This window comes from Cnephaeus nilssonii, assembly GCF_951640355.1.
Source record: "Cnephaeus nilssonii genome assembly, chromosome: 13".
Taxonomy (NCBI): domain Eukaryota; kingdom Metazoa; phylum Chordata; class Mammalia; order Chiroptera; family Vespertilionidae; genus Cnephaeus; species Cnephaeus nilssonii.
In genome coordinates, this window is record NC_137084.1 from 72,282,986 (window position 1) to 72,302,898 (window position 19,913).

General features: G+C 41.7%; 1 pseudogene across 1 annotated transcript; it reads right to left on the reverse strand.

Moving 5' to 3' along the window:
• Positions 1-12,545: 12,545 nt before the first annotated feature.
• LOC307108771 (SWI/SNF-related matrix-associated actin-dependent regulator of chromatin subfamily E member 1-like) lies at positions 12,546-13,975 on the reverse strand (annotated as a pseudogene). Its single transcript has one exon. The product of its transcript is annotated as an SWI/SNF-related matrix-associated actin-dependent regulator of chromatin subfamily E member 1-like (transcript).
• Between the last annotated feature and the right edge of the window lie 5,938 nt (positions 13,976-19,913).

Here is a 19,913-nt window from a genome sequence, read left to right on the forward strand (position 1 = left end):
ATACGCATATACCATGGGAATTGTAATCTCTTCTCCGCCTACCTCGCTGAGTTGTCATGAGGAGGTTCTGAGCTAATAAACCTAGAAATGTTTCATCAAGTAAGTGATGTCTAAATGGGAAGGGATTGTTATTTTTAAGCCCACGGGTACCTTCGCAGGTAGCAGGTGCTGATTAGGAGAGGAGGGCATGCTTGTTTCCTGGGAATGTAGCTATGGAAGCTTTGCAGAGGGTTCCGCAGGCCTCAGAGGGGTGGGCTCTGGCCAGCAGCCCTGTAGCAGTGGTCGTCCCTGGAGGCGCTGGCAAAAGGCAGGGAGTTAAGGGGGTGCTAGGGGGGCAGCGATGCCAAATTGGGAGTAACTGTCAAACTTTCCCGCTTGGCACCATTCTTTAAATTGTACATGGCTGTTTCACAGCTGTACCTGCTCAGGGCAGGGCTCCAATCTCCTGGAGCCAGGAGGGGACCAGGCCAGGGAGGGGCCAGGCGGGCTAGGAGGGTGGGTTTAGCTGCCCCCAGTGAGGTTCAGCATGCTTCCACTGCAGAGAGGGCACTGCTGCTGTGGGGGATGGGAAGGGGAAGGATCTGACCCTGGGGGCCCCTCAGGCCTGCCTCCACCTGGGTCTGGAGTTGTAGGGAGGAGAGGCATGCCCGACCCAAGCGGAGGGGGCCTGGCAGTGGCGGGCCGTGGGCCCGGGCTGCCTTGGGGGCACTGACAGGTGGTCGCCTGCATGCTATTGTTGTGGGAGCCCTGGCGGGGTGGCGGGGGAAGAGATCAGGAGTCAGAGCTGCAGGCTGTGGCTACCCCAAGGCTGGGTCTTCTCCCCACCAGTCAGCCTTCCCGTCCCCCCCGGGGGTGCCTGGGGGTAGAGTGTCCGTGCAGGGGGATTGGAAGAGCTCCCCGTGGCCGCTTCCTCTTCCTTCTTTGCAGTCCGGGCTCCTGTCAGGCCTCTCCTCACCCCCAGGAACTTGGCTCCAGCCGCCAGCCCCCTGCTGCGCATGCATCAATATGCAAATTGGTCATTACAGGGACACCGTAATGGCAATTAGCATATTACCTCTTTATATGTATAGATAACTGAAAGTTTGTACCTTTTAACCACCTTCATCCAATTTCCCATTTCTTAAATGGAACATAGCTACTTATTTTTGAAATCAATCTGAGAATTTCTCTATTTAAAGCAGTGAGCTTCATATTTTCACATTTACTATATTTAATGATATGTTTAGTGGTTTTTACTATCTTAGTGTTTGTGTTTCTCTCCCCTCTTTTCTTAGCTTATTGGAATTAATAAACATGCTTTTATATGATTTCACATTTCATTCATTCCCTTTGCTGATTTTGGAAGTTATATAGTCTATTTCTATTAGTTTAGGGTTATCCTTCAAATGTTGTCATGCATAATTAATGAAGTCTGAAGGTAATTAATATCTAACCCTCCCAAACAATATGAGCACATGGGAGCATAAAATTCTAATCACCCTCCTTATGACTTGCATGGTACTGTTGCCCAGTATTTTGTTTCTAATTTTTAATCTCTCAAATTACACTTATTATTATCATTATTGTTTTTCACACAATGTTTGTTAAAATTTACCTGCAAACTTACTACTATCATTGCTCACCATTCCTTTTTCTATTTCAGACTCCTTCTGAGATCATTTTCCTTATTCCTAAACCACAATTTGTTTTAGAATTTTCTTAGGTAGGGTTTCTGGTCGTAAATGTTCTCGGTTTTTGTTTGGTTACTCTTTTAATTGGGTTTGACGGCAGCAGCAATCCAGTTATCGAGAGATAATAGGCCACAAACAGTCCAAGCCCTAAAGTGGCAAAACGGTTTTTTTAAATTCTGACCTGTAGTCCTGTGAATTAAATGTGAGCTTAAACAGGACATTAAATAGACAATTATCACATGATACATAACTGCTGGGGAGTGAGATATCTGCTTCACACTGCACTGAGAGATAAGAAAATAGCAAACACAATTCTTGCTTCAAGACATGGTCAGAAGTACAGGGAGAGTTTACAATTACTTTACTAGTAAAAAGCCTCTGATTTTTTATGGTCACGGGACTGACATGACTTGAAAATTAGATGAAGAGTTGGATCTGAAGTTGCTTTGCTACAGTGTAAGTGGAGCTCACTGCCGTGTCAGCTGGGGCAGTTGTGCAAGAGTGGCCACCTGTGATCTGGGTCAATCCAGATGAGTCTGAATACCCTGAACCTCCCAAACCAATGGCCCTCCCCTGTCAGCAGAAACAACCCTTTGCCCCTGTGTGCATAGTATGGTGTTGTCTTGCTTGAAAACTCTTTAATGACCTCACCTGAAATAATTATTTACCTGAAGATGCTGATTGTCCTTATGCATAAAAACTGACATCCTTTCTTACCTTTGTCCTATATCCAGAGTTGGAGTAAGTCCAGAGAGAGTCCCCGCTATAAAGAGGAGACATAAACAATTGTAAAATTTTGCTAGTTTATATTAGTAGAAACTTAAAAAATGTGTGTGGATGGATCCTGAGGATATCAGACAAAGGAAGAAGAACCATAATCTTACATTGGGCAGAGTTTAATAGTATGGACATACTTATAGATCCTTAGTTCACATGCTTGCTCACCCAACTGGGAACAATGTTACAATACTTAGGAGCTTTCTAATTTTATTTTCATTTATAGGCAACATACACAACATTCATTAGTACTGTTTTAACCCATTTACCAAATAACCCATGAGCTCTCAATGGTCAAAGAAAAATTGTGCTGGGTGGAGTTAAATAGGCAAGGAAGATTTTACTCAAGGCTACTGCAATAGGGGAGAAAATTTGAACTTTACTGAAACAAAAGGGGGAAGGACTTTTAAAAGCTGGGGTGAGGTGAGCCAAGGAAAAAGTACTAGAAGACATAAGGAGTAGGTTGGTCAATATGATCAGGCCAACTATGTCTACTAATTGTTGTATATGGAAGTTCGGCTCCTACTTCACAGAGACTGGGAGATAGGGGTGTTATCACCTTCAATGATTGCATTTCAAAATGATGGCTCACCGGTCCTTAACAAATACATTTATAGAAAGTAAAGCTGGTAGTTAGTCTGGGAGAAGATTTATATCCCAAAGGGGATGAGAACAAATTTATAATTGCAATTTTTCTCAAGTAAGTGTTCTAGGAAAAGGGATGTCAAAGGCCTAAAGGCAGGAAGAAATCAGTCAGGCTGGCCCTAGCTGGTTTGGCTCAGTGGATGGAGCATTGGCATTTGGACTAAAGGGTCCCAGATTTTATTTCGGTCAAGGACACATGCCCAGGTTGCGGGCTCAGTCCCCAATAGGGGGCATGCAGGAAGCAGCTAATCAATGATTCTCTCTTATCGTTGATGTTTCTAACTCCCTCTCTCCCTCTCCCTTCCTCTCTGAAATCAATAAAAATATATTTTAAAAAAATTCAGTCAAGCTGAAGAGAATGCTTTGGTCAGAGGACCCTGAGCAATAGGAACTTTCTTGCTATTTCAGACTGCAGCAAGCGACCTTGTCACTGGGAACTCAGGGGCTGATAGGGCTTGAAATGCCTGCAGCAGATTCAAATACTATAGGGAACAAGTATCACTAAAAAATCTCAGTACCGTTTCCTAAGATTTCTGTGGCAACTATGCCCTCATTGGCAATTAACTCTTCTTTTGAGAAACAGCTTCTGACTTGCAATGAGGTTTTGGTGGAGTTAGAATGCTTGGTCAGAAGCTCAAAAGTGAACATTCATCTTGAGTTCTTTCTCTTAATTTAGATGTCAGCTGATCACAAAACCATAAAATTGAGCTTGCAGAGCAACACTGTTATTATGGGACAAAGATTGCAAAGGACTGTTGGCTTTGTTTAATTAGAGGTTTTGGTGATACTTAACTTTAGTGGCAACTGATTTATTAGTGTTGGACAGTAATGGAATTCTAACTACAGTGAGTGATGTTCCTGTTAATAATAAATTAAGTTGTTATGATCAATGAATTGTGAAGAACAAATTAATTATAATAAAATGTACTTAATGTATTAGCAGAATTTTCAAAGTCTGGCAAATTAAAGAAAACAATTTTAAAATCTTTTTTATTTTTTTTTAGTTTTGTATTTTCATAACCAGTTCAAGTCTCCAAGACCTACTAAAGTTTTATGAACGACTTTCTTCAGAGATTCTGCCTTTGATGTATTTTCATCTATACTAATAAAAGGGTAATATGCAAATTGGTCAAGACACCCTCACAGTAATGACTGAACAGTAGGCTGTATGGGGTGACAAGACTAACAAGGGGGTTAGTGAGTGACAACCAAATGACTAAACAACAGGTTGTGTGGGGTAACCAGGCCAGAAGGCGGGTTAGTGAGGGACGACCAAATGACTGAACAGCAGGCTGTGTGGGATGATCAGGCCGGCAGTCAGAGGTGGTTAGGAGTGATCAGGCTAGCAGGGGGGGGGGTAGTGAGGGGTCACCAGGCCAGCGGCGGGGGCAGTTAGGGGCAATAAGGCAAGCAGGCAGGTGAGCAGTTAGGAGCCAGTGGTCCCGGATTGTGATTGGGCCTAAACTGGTAGTCGGACATCCCTCGAGGGGTCCCAGATTGGAGAGAGTTCAGGCTGGGCTGAGGGGACCCCCCGTGCATGAATTTCATGCACCAGGCCTCTAGTCTATATATATAAAAGCCAAGCGGCCGAAACGACTGGAACAACTAGAATGATCAGAGACTATGACACACACTGTGGCTGGCCAACCTGCCCAATTGGGGCTGGAGCCAGCTAGTCAACCTCCTGCAGACCCTCCCCCTGGCAAGCCCAGCCCCTGATTGGCCCTCATCGGGGTAGGCTGGCCAGACTCCACCCATGTACAAATTCATGCACTGGGCCTCTAGTTAGCAATAAGTTTCTGAGAGTTCAGGAGCTGTTCTTTCTGAAGTTTATATGCTTTCAGAGAATGATAGATTCAGCATAAACCTTTGTTCTACTTGCTATTCATTAATTCATTAATTGACTACTTGCTTGTCAATAAACATTTTTTAAATGCTGCTAATAAGCATGGTCCTTGGCAATGTGGAATCACAGACAACCAAATCAATCTTCCTTATTTCTCATAGAATATGTCAGATTAGTGGCTCTCAACCCAGCATTGACTAAACAAGAAACATATCCATGAAACAATATCAAAAAAGTACATACAACATATCACTGGTTTACATCTCACAGTGTATCCACACATTCTCACAATAGACACTTATTGATCAACTAAGCTAGGCCAGTTGTAAGGAGTATGGACAAAAAAAAGGGGGGTGCTGTAATAAGTCTAATAGAAACTAACCTCATAGAGTGATCTGATCATAGATTTCTTACTGGTCAGGTCATGGTGGGTAGTCAACCCTCTGGCATACAACTTCTTTAGAAAAAGTTTAATCTTTGCCTTAAGCAAGCCCTGCCCATTATTTCTTGCATCTAGATGAACATATCTTTGAAATGCCTCAAAAGACCCCTCAAAAGAATAACCACCATAAAAAGAGCACATAATCTTGTTGACCTGTAATCCAATGCCCACTTTGCTTTCTCCCACCTTCACATAATTTTCTTTACCTTGCATCTTTAATTACAAATGCATAATAGAAACTGCAAACTGTCATTCTGGGAAGGATTTTCCTCAGTCTGTTGAAATCTAGCTTTGAGGTATAGCCTCTGTTTGGACACAAATAAACTCTAATAAACTCTTATAAAAACACTTCTTACAGGTTTGGACATTCTTATGTTGATAGGAGAGAGAAACATGGTCCTTAATATTTAAGAAATATTTTGGAAAGTTTTCCTCTCTTAAATCCACATTCTAGTTCAACTACCATTTCAATTCTTTAATCCCAAATTGATATTTCCCCCAAACTCCAGACTTGTATGTTTAACTACCTACTCAACATTTCCATTTGCAGGTCTAACCTCTATGTCAAACTTACTGACTCCAAATTTGAACTCCTCCATCTTCTCACCACCTCTACCTACCCACCTACTCCACCATAACTGGTCCTCCTACAGGCTTAGTTGTCTCAATTAGTGGAAACATTATTTTACATTTACTCAGTAAATAACTTTGAGATGTTTTAGACTTTTTTATAATCTTCACATGAGGATGTATTTATTGAATTTTTTGGAAAGAGGAAGGGAGAGAGAGAGAGAGATCCATGTGAGAAACATGGATAGTTGCCTCTCATATGTACCCCACCTGGGGTTATCAGAATTTAGAGGTAGTAAACTGACTCTTCCTGGAGCATGCCTCTCATATGCAAACTTACCAAACCAAAGCCCACCTCCCTCCTCTCCCCTCCCTTCCCCTGCTCTTAAACTGTGGGACACTATTCCTCAGCCCTGACCACCTCAAGGCTGGGCATCGGACAACTAGAGGCAACCTCTCTACCGCTCCCCTACCCCCACCTCTAAAATTATATTCAAACTAGCCAATCCTAAACCTGCTTAGCCGGCCTGCTGAGTCTAGCCCATTCCTTCTCTGGAAAACCAGAATGAAGGCTTCTCCACAGTGCCCTTTGCTCCCTCTGCCTGTGGCCAATGTCAGCGCTCTCTAGTGTGTCCCTGTGTGGGGTGGCCTGTTCCTCCCTCTCCTCTTGGGAACTGCAAGCGATAAAGTATCTTTTCAATGGCATTCACTTCCTGATCTGTGGGCCTCATCATATCTGAATAAAGACAAAATTCCAGATACATTTTAACAATAATAATTTACTCTTCTTATGCTTAAAAACTAAACTTTGTGCTCAGACATACAATTTGATATACTAGTAAATGTCTAAAGAAAGTGAAGCCCTGTCTCCTAATATTGGATCGGCTATAGATAAGTGATCACAGACTATATTAACTATTAATCAGTGCTTGGAGCTGACATAATTTCAAAGCCTGACAATACCCCTTTGAGTTTGCCTCACCAAAAAGCTAGAATATTTTATGCACGAATCTGCTCCATGGTTATGCCAGCATCTCTCTACACAGTGAGCTCTCTGTCACCTTCTTCGGAGTCCCTGCTGCTGTCACTGGCAGACTCATCTCTATTTAGCTCCACCTTCCCTCATCTCAGCGCCTCTCCTCACCACCTGAACCCAGCACCAGGGTGCCCTCTATGGGTCCATTTGTGATTATTCTCCTGAGGCAGGAGTGGGTCAAAGTGGTGCATTTGTTGAGGCAAAACTAACCCTTAAGTGCGCAATAAATAGGCTTGCTATGTAAACTGGGCAGAGTCAGAAATGACCCAAAATTATTCCAGAAATCTCTAAACTAACAAACTACACATCTTCTGTACTGAGTCTGCCCAACAGATCTCTCAGGAGTCAGTAAAACTGAAAAATCATTTCGCATTCTAAATCAATGTTTTTGTATGTAAATGGAGCATGGGTGGGTGGTTTAGAGAGAGAGCTGCGTGTCAGATGAATCTCAATGTGAGAAACATGGATGGTTGCCTCCCCTATGCACCCCACCTGGGGTTATCAGAATTTAGAGATAGAAAAATAACTATCCCTAAATTGAACTCTCTCTCTCTCTTTTCCCTCTTTCTCTCTCTCTCTCTCTCTCTCTCTCTCTCTCTCTCTCTCTCTCTTTCTCAGCAAAAACTTAGAAAGTATTTGAGATCTCGCTTCTGTGGTATGTGTGTTTGTTTGGCTCAAATAAACTAAAAATAAAACAAAACCCTAGGCACATGTCTTTACAATGTAGAGTGCCGAATATCAGCATTAATTATTTTGTAAGATATGTTTATATTAAAAGGTTAATCTCACTAATGATTTCCTCTTAAGATGATCACAAAATGCCAAGACCCTTTGACATCATCCCTCTAACATGACAATTGCCCTTTTCAATGTAGGGTTGCCAAGTGTCAGGAAGCCCATCACCTGTCAGGTTATGCTTATAAAAGGCTATTTCAGATGCCTCCTGGAGCCTCATCCTGCAGTTGCTCTAGTTTTGATTGATCATTGGCAATCTGCTTAGAGAGATGCCAAACTCCTAGAAGGAAAGAAGTTGACAGGACAGCTTGGCAGGCAGGGTGACTTCTCCATTGTCTCATCATCATCGGAATCATCCTTGGCCTCTAGGAAATAGATTTGAGCATGTCTACTTTCCATTTTGATGAGATGGTTTTGATTGAGCTGATTTGATTAAAATTTGACATAACTGACCAGCCTGTTTGGACTAAGTTAACAGATGCTTTGGAAATTACAAGAGAAATTCATAAAAAGTACTTAAAGCCTGGAGTTTAGTAAGTACTCAGTTAGCATCACCTATAATCATGCATGCTGGCCACTATGGATTGCAACTCTGTATCTGGATTTCTCAAGACCCTTTCCAAACATAACTGAGATGTCTACCTTATTTTAAACATACTGGATTCTGAGACATCTGAAGTGACCTAATCAGTCAACCACTGTTTCCTGAACGGCCTCCATATACAAAGGAGGATAGTTTGACATAGCAGAAAATATATCAAAGAAAAACATAGCATCTATCATCAAAGCACACACAAGTCAATTGCCACATAAAACTCCAGTACCCCCATGTCTTACGTGCCCAGTGAAAGGAGGATGTGGAACTTGGAATGCGATTGTTGGCCTGCAGAAAGTTCTAGTCTCTCTGCTGGTATTTAGTCACACACATACACACACTCACACACATACAATATGCTTTTCCTTACTGACAAACTGGTATACTTATTTTCATCCTAAGATTTAAAAGATCATAACCTTTTGAAATTACAGTGACCTGAATTCAAATTCTATTTCTGTTCTTTCTTCCTTTATGTATAAAATATAAGGAATAACTTTCTTAAATGAGTGTGTTATGGCAATCTAGTGAAATTTAAAAGCCTAGCATAAGATGATGCACAGACTATGTGCCTAATAACTATCATATTCCTCTGACTTCTTCCTCTTTCTTTTTTATTTCAAGAAAAACTTTTTTAAATATAATATTACATGCAATAAAAATTAATATTTCTAGAAAATAAGATTTTAAATATAATAATATTACCAAAACTGTACTAACATAGTATAATATCACAAAAAGTTGTAGGAAATATTAAAAACCTGCAAATAACAGGATTACTTCTATTATATTCTAAAATATTTCTTTTCTCTGGCTCTATTTTGGTTCATCAGTTTATGTTGTTCAATCAACAAATGAGTCAGAACATGTGATATTTATCTTTCTCTGACTGGCTTATTTCGCTTAGCATAATGCTCTCAAGGTTCTTCCATTCTGTTGCACATGGTAAGAGTGCCTGCTTTTTTACAGCAGCGTAGTGTTCCATTGTATAGATGTACCACAGATTTTTAATCCACTCATATGCTAATGGGCATTTAGGCTGTTTCCAAATCTTAGCTATGGTAAATTGTGCTTCTATGAACATAGGGGTGCATATATCCTTTCTGATTGGTGTTTCTGATTTGTTGGGATATAGTCCTAGAAGTGGGATTACTGGGTCAAATGGGAGTTCCATTTTTAATTTTTTGAGGAAACTCCATACTGTTTTCCACAGTGGCTGCACCAGTCTGCATTCCCACCAGCAGTGCATGAGGGTTCCTTTTTCTCCACGTCCTCGCCAGCACTTGTCATTTGTTGATCTGTTGATGACAGCTATTCTGACAGGTGTGAGATGGTACCTCATTGTGGTTTTCTTCCTCTTTCTTAAGGAATTCATTGCCTTTGCTGTTTAATAATTTAAATTTTTAAATATTTGTTAGTAGGCTTTAGGTAAAATTCAATGCTAAATCATAGTAATTATATTAACTTTGCTGTGGGTTATACTTCTCCATGCTTCTTTACCAGAAATTTTAAACTGGGACCCATGAATAGATTTGTAGAACTTCATAAAACCCCTAGAATGTTTTTATTTTTGTATATGTGTTTATGTGCATAATTCTAGAGAGAGGGTCTACTGCCATCATCATCAAAGGTATTAATGTCCAAAAAAAGTTTAAGAGTAAAATGTTCAAAATAATTGTTGCTTTCCAATTTTCAACATTATTTCATGTAGTTATTTCAAGCTTTTTTCATATCAGCTTTAGAATTTAGTCAGTGCATGTATTAATAATTAAAACATTAATTATTAATCATTAATCATATAAATGTTATCTCCATTCTTGTTCTATCAGCTTCCCCTCTCTATTTACAAAGATCAGGTCAATGAGAAAAACATCCACAATGGTATTCCATGACCTCTGCTTCTGCCACATTAAGTTATAACCATTTATTACTTGGACGTTGTTCTTACTAACAAATTTCTTACAAGTAGAATGAATTCATCCTGGTTTCCCCTACCACAAAGTCTAGTTCAAAGAAATATATACTTATTTACTTGGATCTAATTGTTTTATTATTAAAATCATAACCTATCCCAAACAGATAACAAAATAAATTATTTTAAAAGAATAGTGGTATCTAAATTGCTCTATAATGTGTGTTTTTTAAGTATGTTTTTATTGATTTCAGAGAGGAAGGGAGAGGGAGAGAGAGATAGAAACATCAATGATAAGAGAGAATCATTGATTGGCTGCCTCCTGCATGCCCCTGCTGGGGATCGAGCCCACGACCTGGGCATGTGCCCTACTGGGAACTGAACCACAACCTTCTGGTTCATAGTGGATGCTCAGCCACTGAGCCATGCTGGCCTGGCACTCCATAATGATTTTTAATAAATATTAAATTTTAATGCTGGCAATGGCTAGACACTGTTGTAGACATTGGAGAAGCCAGAGTGAAGAAAACAAACACAATCTTTCCCTCACTGAACTTACATGCTAGTGAAAGAGCCCACCAGTGAGCAAAAACATAAATAAATGCTAAATCATGCCCAATGATGACAAGGGCCAACGTGAAAAGAAGAGCAGGAGAGGGTGTTGGACAGCGTGTGTCTGATGCAGGGAGTGGTACCGGGGTTGTGATCTAAGGAGGGTGGCCATGAAGGCCTCTCTGAGAAGGCAACAGTTGAGCCAAGATCTGAAGAAAGGGAGGGAAGAAACTGTGCGAGACACCTGCAGGAAGAATTTTCTAGATAAAAGGAACAATAAGTGCAAAGCCTTCCTGGGTGAGTTCCAGGGAAAATGAGGTGGTTGATGTAGCCAAAGCCACATGTGGGAGGAGTAGGAGAGCTGACATCAGAGAAGGAACGTGGTAAAAGGAGCATATGGCTCACCTGTCAACACTGTTGGCTTTCCATTGGGATGAGATGGGATGTCCCCAAAGGATGTGAGCATAAGGGTGACTTGATCTGACTTGGGTTTTGAAGTTCATAAAATGCCGAATATTTTTAGTATAGAGTATTTTTTTTCTTTTTCCTTTTATTTATTACATTTGGACCTTTAAGAAACATATACCATCAGATATTCCACTATTTAGTAAAAATCTAGTCTAGTTTTTAGGAAGCATATGTGTCACAAACCATCTTGTTTCTACTCGCTAAAACTTAACTAAGTTTATAAAAAATGTAGGCTCTGATCTATGGGATCCTTAGCCTTGAGATTTTGAATGTTTTGATTAGTGTGAAAACAATTTCAAGTGGTTGAACTTAATTCCGAGCTGTTTTCTTCTAGAACAGGCCAATCATTTTGAAGTTATATACTCCCTTGCAAGAATATTCAATTCCTTAAGCTTTGTGATCTACTCTGTCTTTGGAAAACTTGATAAAAAAGTAATTTTTTTTCTGTACAATAAGGATGAATTGACCAGAACGTACCCAATATTAATTATAACAAAAAGTAGGACAGTATACATGTGTCATGTTTGCTTTAATAACTATTTCATAAGCTGGTGACTACTCTATGGAGACTATTTCTCTATCAATACGATCCAAGCATAGTTGCAGGTACACTCAACACTTTAACACAACTCTTGGTTATCTGACATTGATTACAAATGAAAAGAGCAAGTGAACAAACATATACTCATACATGATTACGTTTTCAAGAAGCTACCTTTGTGGAAGTACACAGGAAAGGGAACTTTCAGGAAGCTGTTGATGGGGACTGAGAAAATTTAAAGCTATGGCTTTAGTAAGCACCCCAGTGAGCTGTAGGAAGGCATTTGTAAGAGTAGATTCTGCAGCATCAAAGGAAAATTCTCCAAAAATGGTCATTTTCTCAATTAATTTAAATTCTGAGACTTTCAGCAGTGAAGGGTAGAAACAAGATCTAAGGAAGAGAACCATCATCATAACCACTTAAGAAAGGTGACTATGGCCCTAGCAGGTTTGGCTCAGTGGATTGAGTGTCAGCCTGTGGACTGAAGGGTCCCGGATTCAATTCCGGTCAAGGGCACATGCCCAGGTTGCGGGCTCAATCCCCAGTAGGGGGTGTGCAGGAGGCAGCCGATCAATGATTCTCTCTCATCATTGATGTTTCTATCTCTCTCTCCCTTTCCCTTCCTCTCTGTAATCAACAAAAATATATTTAAAAAAAGAAAAGAAAAGAAAAGAAAGAAAAGAAAAGAAAAGAAAAGAAAAGAAAAGAAAAGAAAAGAAAAGAAAAGAAAAGAAAAGAAAAGAAAAGAAAGGTGACCATGCCATTTGGCTCATGATGTTATATGGTCCAAAAGCTTTGGGTGGCGTGATATGGACAAGGAAAATATTAGTATACAAACCACATAACACCATTAAAACTCAAAAACATTTTTTTTCATTTAAAAAAGGATTTAGAATACACAAAACAAGGCAACATTTATTCTTTTTTCTCATCTTCTGGTATGGGATCTGTTGGTGGCTCCTCCACTGTGGTGCTGTTGCTCTCGGAGCCAGTGTTACTATCACTGGTCCCTTCCTCGGCCATACTGTCCACCCCCTCCTGTCCACTCTCCTTGTCCTCAGGAGTAGATGTGCCTTCTTCACCATTCTGCTGACTTTCTGTTGTTTCTTCAAGGTATGTCTCCATTGGAATGTTCTCGGCTTCTTTCTTTTCTTCCTCAGGAACAATGCTGCTCTGACTGCGTTCAGCTTGCTCTGCTGCCTCCCTCTCCCTTTCCTCCTGCCTTTTGCGAGCCTGTTCCTCTGCCTGTGCAATTTCAGCTGCAATTTTTTCCATATCCACTTCTATTTTTAAACCCCACAACCTCTTAAGTTCATTGTTGAATGAATGTGTGCTTTCCAGGAATTTCCTCCTCTTTTCCTGATGTTGCTCCTCTATTTGAAGAAGTTCAGCTTCTAGTTTTCGCTGATGAGCCATTAAGGATTGGACTGGTCATTTGAGGACCTGCATTCTAGCTGTTGTGAAAACGGACCACACGTCTGGCACCACACTTTCACTAAGGATTTCACTGATGAGGCGGTGGTTTCTCTGGAAACGGGAGGTGGTTGTATGCTTCATTGAAAAGCCATCATCATAATCATCCGGATCTTCAGCTGGCTGGATGCTCATGTAAGGTTCTCCTTTCTCCATGAGAGACTGCCTCTGTCAACTTTCTTCCTCTAAAGCGGCTTCGGCACGACTTTTTGCATTTATGTAAGCAAGGTATGCGGGGGAATTATGGTAGGCCTTCATAGATTCATTGTACTCTATCTTTTCTGCTTCATATTCGTTTAAATATTCTTGTTTTTCTTCATCAGTGAGATCTCGCCACATGCCACCAATAATCTTGCCAATCTCCCACAACTTTAGGTCAGGGTTGGAAGCCTTTACTTGGTCCCAGACCTTTCTGCTGTACCTCATGTAGGGCATCAGCGGCTTATCTGGAGGCTTTGGGGGTTTTGGAATCGTAATACCAGAGGATGCTGTGACCCGGCTGTTGGTGCCCAGGTTCCCTCCCATCCTGTAGTTGTTGTAGGCGAGATGACTGTATGGATTGTATCCCACAAACCTTGGTGTGCTGAGCATTTGTGTTGCAGGAGCTGGGGTGGGAGGTGGGGCATAAGATGGTCTTTTTGACATTTTGGAAGATTAAGTTCTCTGTTCCTTAAGAATGAAACTGAGACACCGCTGGCAGAAAAGGCGCCCGCAGCTCCCTAGTATAGAGTATTTTATACTCCACCTGCTTTCATGAAACAGGTGAGATCATGTGTAGTAAATGATAAAAAGGAGTTCTCCCATGTTTTAGGGAATAAACTGTAGAAATGACTGGAGATGGAAGGGTGATTTGTTGTTCAATATTTCTCCCTGATTTTTTATTTTTTAAAATTCTGTCTGAAAAATAATTGACAGTCAGTAAATACTCAGATATTTACTAAGCTGTTAGAAGTGTGGATTTTTAAAAGCAAATACTAGTTGACTTTTTAATTTAGGGATTTTTTTCCCTTTGATATCTTATACTTGAAAATCTCTCAGGCATTTGCTCCTCAACTGAACTCAGGAGACCATGCCATTTCATGTCCCAATCTGGATTGTTCCAAGATTTTGTAATAAACCTCAAATTAAGTTGGATAATAGAGGTAGTTCAAACCAAGGTGTATACTGCAGAGAAATTAAATTCAGGGATAATGAAAAGAAAAACAATAAAAAAAATAGAACTAAGTCAAGCATTTGCACCAATTTGTTTTTAAAGACCTTCCCTGCAAGGCCAGGCCGCTGGTTCCCTGTGAGGCAAGTCCTCCCAGCCCCGGACGCTGTGCAGGGCACCCCGAAGGGCTGCTGAGGCACAGCAAGCTGTGTCTGCCGGAATGAAATGGGAACCAGTGACCAGTGACACTGATGACAAATAAGACGCAAACAATAACCTGGGAGCCCACTGAAAACTAGCTCATTCGGTTGAATGTGATTTGTTTTGAAGGCATTGTTTTTAACTATTGAAGCAGAGCATTTATATTCACTTGTTTATAGTCATGGCTGTCTCTCAAGCCTCTGCGCAGATAGAAAGCCAGGAAAAGATGATTATTGAAGACTTTAAAAAACCCCTTTACGGAAAAGTGCTTTAGGTCACTCAGTCAGTGAGAAAAATCAAAGCAAAAAAAGGGGCCCATTTGATTTGGAGTCTGCAGGATGTCACTTAGAGCCTCAGGGGGCTTGTAGAGCAACAGAAAACAACAACTGTGGACACAGTTGTGGGATTTATGTCATCATATTTATGAACTTCTGTCTCAGAAAGAGACCACAACAAAAGAAACCTCTGTGTCATATTTAATGGGACCTATTGCCAAAGATGTACTGACCAATGGCAGCTACTATCCCTCTTTTGAAAGGTCAAAATATGTTAAGACTTTAATTCAGGTGCCTTAAAGTCACTTAGAAAACTGATGGGCATATGGCCACGCCCCTTCTTCCGGGCCAGATGATTCCAGAGATAGGAGAGCATTGTTCTAGTGTATGCTCCTGTATTTTTAGAATTGAACCTTAAAGGTGGAAGCAAGACAACGTTCTGTAGAAGAAATTTCCCAGAGTGCTTTGGGACTAGTTTTTCAAAGCTTACAACAATAAACCAGTGAGTAGTTTTAGTGTGTCTTTTAATTCTTCCTGGCTGACTGCATTTAGCATTAAAGGTTTCATCCAGAACTGGCCTTGGGGATCTATTTTGGGTGCTAGAAGAGCCCAATCAGAGGTATCAGAAAAAAAGCAGGCATCCTTGATCTTTTCCATAAGCATATACCATTCTCATGACTGTACCTTTTGCTTAACCAATATCTATAGTTTATTTAAAACTAGAGGCCCGGTGCATAAAATTTGTGCACTCGGGGTGGGGGGTCCCTCAGCCCGGGCTGTGCCTCTCACAGTCTGGGAGCCCTTGGGGGATGTCCGACTGATGGCTTAGGCCCGCTCCCACCACCTCCACTGTGCTCGCCCAGCTTCTGACTGAGCAGCGCTCCCCCTGTGGGAGTGCAGTGACCAACAGGGGGCAGCTCCTGCATTGAGCACCTGTCCCCTGGTGGTCAGTGCGCGTCATAGCTTCAGGTCAAAATTGGCTCTCTGACATCCACCAAGGGGTCCCAGATTGCAAGAGGGCGCAGGCAAGGCCGAGGGACCCCACCTGTGCACGATCTGGGCCAGGGAGGGACACGGGAGGTTGGCCACCTGGGGAGGGACTGCGGGAAGGCTCCAGAGTGTCCGGCCCATCTCACTCAGTCCCGATTGGCCGGACCCCAGAAGCAAGTTAACCTACCGGTCAAAGCGTCAGAGCATCTGCCCCCCAGTGGTCAGTGCACATCATAGTGAGCGGTTGAGCAGCCTTAGCATATCATTAGCATATTATGCTTTGATTGGTTGAATGGCCAACCAGACGACCGGACACTTAGCATATTAGGCTTTTATTATATAGAATAGAAATCAGTTTTCAGAATTCACCCTAAAACTGAAAACAAGCGGCTACTAAAAACATAATTAAAATATCAGCTGAAAACCCCCTCAAAGAACTCTGAAAGTTCATCAGTTTTAAAACCAAACAAACAAAAACTAAAAGCCTATAAGATATGTTGCATATCAGGGAATGAGCTTGCAGGGTTTCCTAACATGCTTTAGGGCAAGCATGTCAAACTCGTTGCCCACGGGCCACATGTGACCCACAAGGAATATTTTTGCAGCCCAGCCAATATGTAAGAAGTGTTCTCATAAAAATTTTGTAACTTAATTTTTAAATACCCTGTTATACATAATTATTAATAATGAACTACAACGTTCTCTAATGACTGATTACTATAATTGTGTTGCATTCATTTCCCTACTTGCCTTGCACTCAGGCACACCATTTCTCTCCACTAATACCACCAGTGACTATTTTAGCAGCCGGTTGCCACGTCATTAGTCTTGGACTGACTTGTTTGATGTGCAGAACAGGGAATATTTTGTTTTCAGAGAACAAGAAATATAGGTTTATTTGTGTTATGCTTATTAATTTGTACAGTTATTCAGTGTCTGGTAAGTTAAGGTTCAAGAAAAAATATTAATTTTTATTAAAATGTTCTAATATTTTATGTTAATGATTACTCATTTATTTCAGCCCTTTGTATTCAGCATGTCTCTATTGAAATAAACCTACATTTCTATGGAAACTGGAGCTTTTGTTTTTTTTGCGGCCCAATAAACTTAAACCTTGTTTAGTTGGCCCATGTTAGCCTTTGAGTTTGACATGCTTGCTTTTAGAAGATGGTGCCAGGAATTGTCTCTAGTTTAAAAGCTTAAGGAAAGAGGGTGTAATTTTGGGTGATGATTCCTCAGGATCATGAGAAAAGCATTTCATGGACCCTCAGACGGGAGATTGTGGTGTGGCGAGGTTTATTCCTGATGCAAAATCAAAGGAGTTCCCCTCCTGGGTTCCCAATGTCCCATCTCGGCCATCCTGCCATGGAAAAATCCAACCTTATCTTCATCCAGGTCAAACAAAGGCCAATGTCCAGAGTGTGTGCTTCATATTAAAGCTTAGCTCTTTGGAGCCCTCAAAGGTGGACATGAGAAGGAACAGCAAGTGTTCTACCAAGTGGGGAAGAGAGAGAGAGAGAGAGAGAGAGAGAGAGCTTTTTTGTTCACTTGGGATTATAACCAGGAGCTTACCTTCTATAATTGAAACTTTGTAGCTTGAGTGGAGGCTTAGGCCTGCAACGGCTGGCGGAAAGCTTGTTTCCCTCTGTTGCCTGGGAAACCTTGCTCTCTGTGGCTATAGCCATCTTGGTTGGGTTAATTTGCATACTCACTCTGATTGGATGGTGGGTGTGGCTTGTGGGTGTGTTGGAGGTATGGTCAATTTGCATATTTGTCTATTATTAGGTAGGATTTTTCTGACCTAGCATTTATCATCGCTTCTCGGCCTTTTGGCTAAGATCAAGTGTGACCTAGCATTTATGTTACACATTTTTCTATGTAGCATTACACTTACTATTTTATTGGCTCGATAGATGCCAGTAAATGAATACACATTTCCTCCCTGTTGAATTTCTAGATCGTGGTAAAATGAGAAAGGCAAAGCTGACAGTTCTACTCTTCATATGAGCTGTTCACCAGCCACATTTCATACATAAAAATCAACACTGACCTAATAAGTATTAACAACAATTAGAGAAAAAAATATATATTGTTTTCCACCATTGTTTATAGTCATGTAAAATCTAGTTCAGTATTTATAAAATTGCACTAAATTTAAAATGCCTTGATGTGGGGTTGGGGGAACAAGATGAGATAAACCAAAGAACTTATATACTTACTAGAGGCCCAGTGCATGAAATTCGTGCACGGGGAGGGGGGGGGGGTTGTCCCTCAGCCCAGCCTGCACTCTCTCCAATCTGGGACCCTTGAGGGATGTCCAACTGCCCATTTAGCCCTGATCCCATCAGGCAGTCAGATATCCCTCTCACAATCCAGGACTGCTTGCTCCCAACCGCACACCTGCCTACATGCCTGATTGCCCCTAACCGCTTCTGCCTGCCAGCCTGATCACCCCCTAATCATTCCCATGCCACCCTGATCAATGCCTAACTGCCCTCCCCAGCAGGCCTGGTCCCCCTCAACCACCCTCCCCTGCAGGCCTGGTCGCCCCCAACTGCCCTCCCCTGCAGGCCTGGTCGCCCCTAACTGTCCTTCCCTGCAGGCCTGGTCGCTCCCAACTGCCCTCTTCTGCAGGCCTGGTCAACCCTAACTGCCCTCCCCTGCTGGCCTGGTTGCCCCCAACTGCCCTCCCGTGCAGGCCTGTCCCCCCCCCCAACTGCCCTCCCTTGAAAGCCTGGTTCCCCCCCAACTGCCTTCTCCTGCTGGCCTTATCACCCACAATTGCCCTCTCCTACCGGCCATCTTGTGGTGGCCATCTTGTGTCCACATGGGGGTGGCCATCTTTGACCACATGGGGGTGGCCATCTTGTGTGTTGGAGTGATGGTCAATTTGCATATTACCTCTTTATTATATAGGAGTATATACATAGCCTATGGACATGGGCAATAGGATAGTGAAGACCTAGGGGGAGTGTAGGAGATGGGAGGAAAGGGGAAAATGGGAGATATCTGTAATATTATCAACAATAAAAAAATACATTTAAAAATACTTTATAATAAAAGCCTAATATGCTAAGTGTCTAGTCGGCCACTCAACCAATCAAAGTGTAATATGCTAATGATATGCTAAAGCCGCTCAACCATTCACTATGATGTGCACTGAGCACCAGGGGGCAGACACTCTTACCAGTAGATTAGTTTGCTGCTGGGGTCTGGCTGATCGAGACTGAGCGAGACAGGGTGGACATGCCCTGGAGCCCTCCTGTGGTCCCTCCCCATCTGGAAAACCTCAAATGGCCCTCCCCGGCCCAGATCGTGCACCAGTGGGGTCCCTCGGCCTGGCCTGCACCCTCTCGCAATCTGGGTTGAGGGACCCTCCCCCTCTCAAGTGCACGAATTTTGTGCACCAGGCCTCTAGTAAATAAAAATAAAGTTTAGACAAAATTTACATACCACTGGAGAAGGAAATCTTTTCCTGTCATATAACAATTTCAAAAAAATGACTGAAATAAGCAAAATATAACATAGTGAAACATTTTTTGATTATTTTAAAATATATTTTTATTGATTTCAGAGAGGAAGGGGGAGGGAGGGAGAGAGATAGAAACATCAATGATGAGAGAAGCATTGATTGGCTGCCTCCTGCATGCCCCCTACTGGAGATCAAACCTGAAACCTGGGCATGTGCCCTTGTCCAGAATAGAACCTGGGACCCTTCAGTCCGCAGGCCAATGCTCTATCCCCTGAGCAAAATCAGCTAGGGCACATTTTTTGTTGTTAATTACTGTTGGAAGATTCATAGAAAACACTACTAAAGATTTGAACAAATGAGACTTAGAACATTTACACAGTGTTGGAGGTTTGCTGTAAAGTAGGCTAAAAGTTAAAAGTAATGTCTCAGCTTATGATGTTTGCTAAATTTGGTTTTCAGAATGCAGTAGCTTTTTCTGAGCAATAAAAGGAAATATATACTTAAGAAGATCTATTGTCAAAGTACAAAATACATTCTAGAAAAACTGTGTAAGTGTGATTACT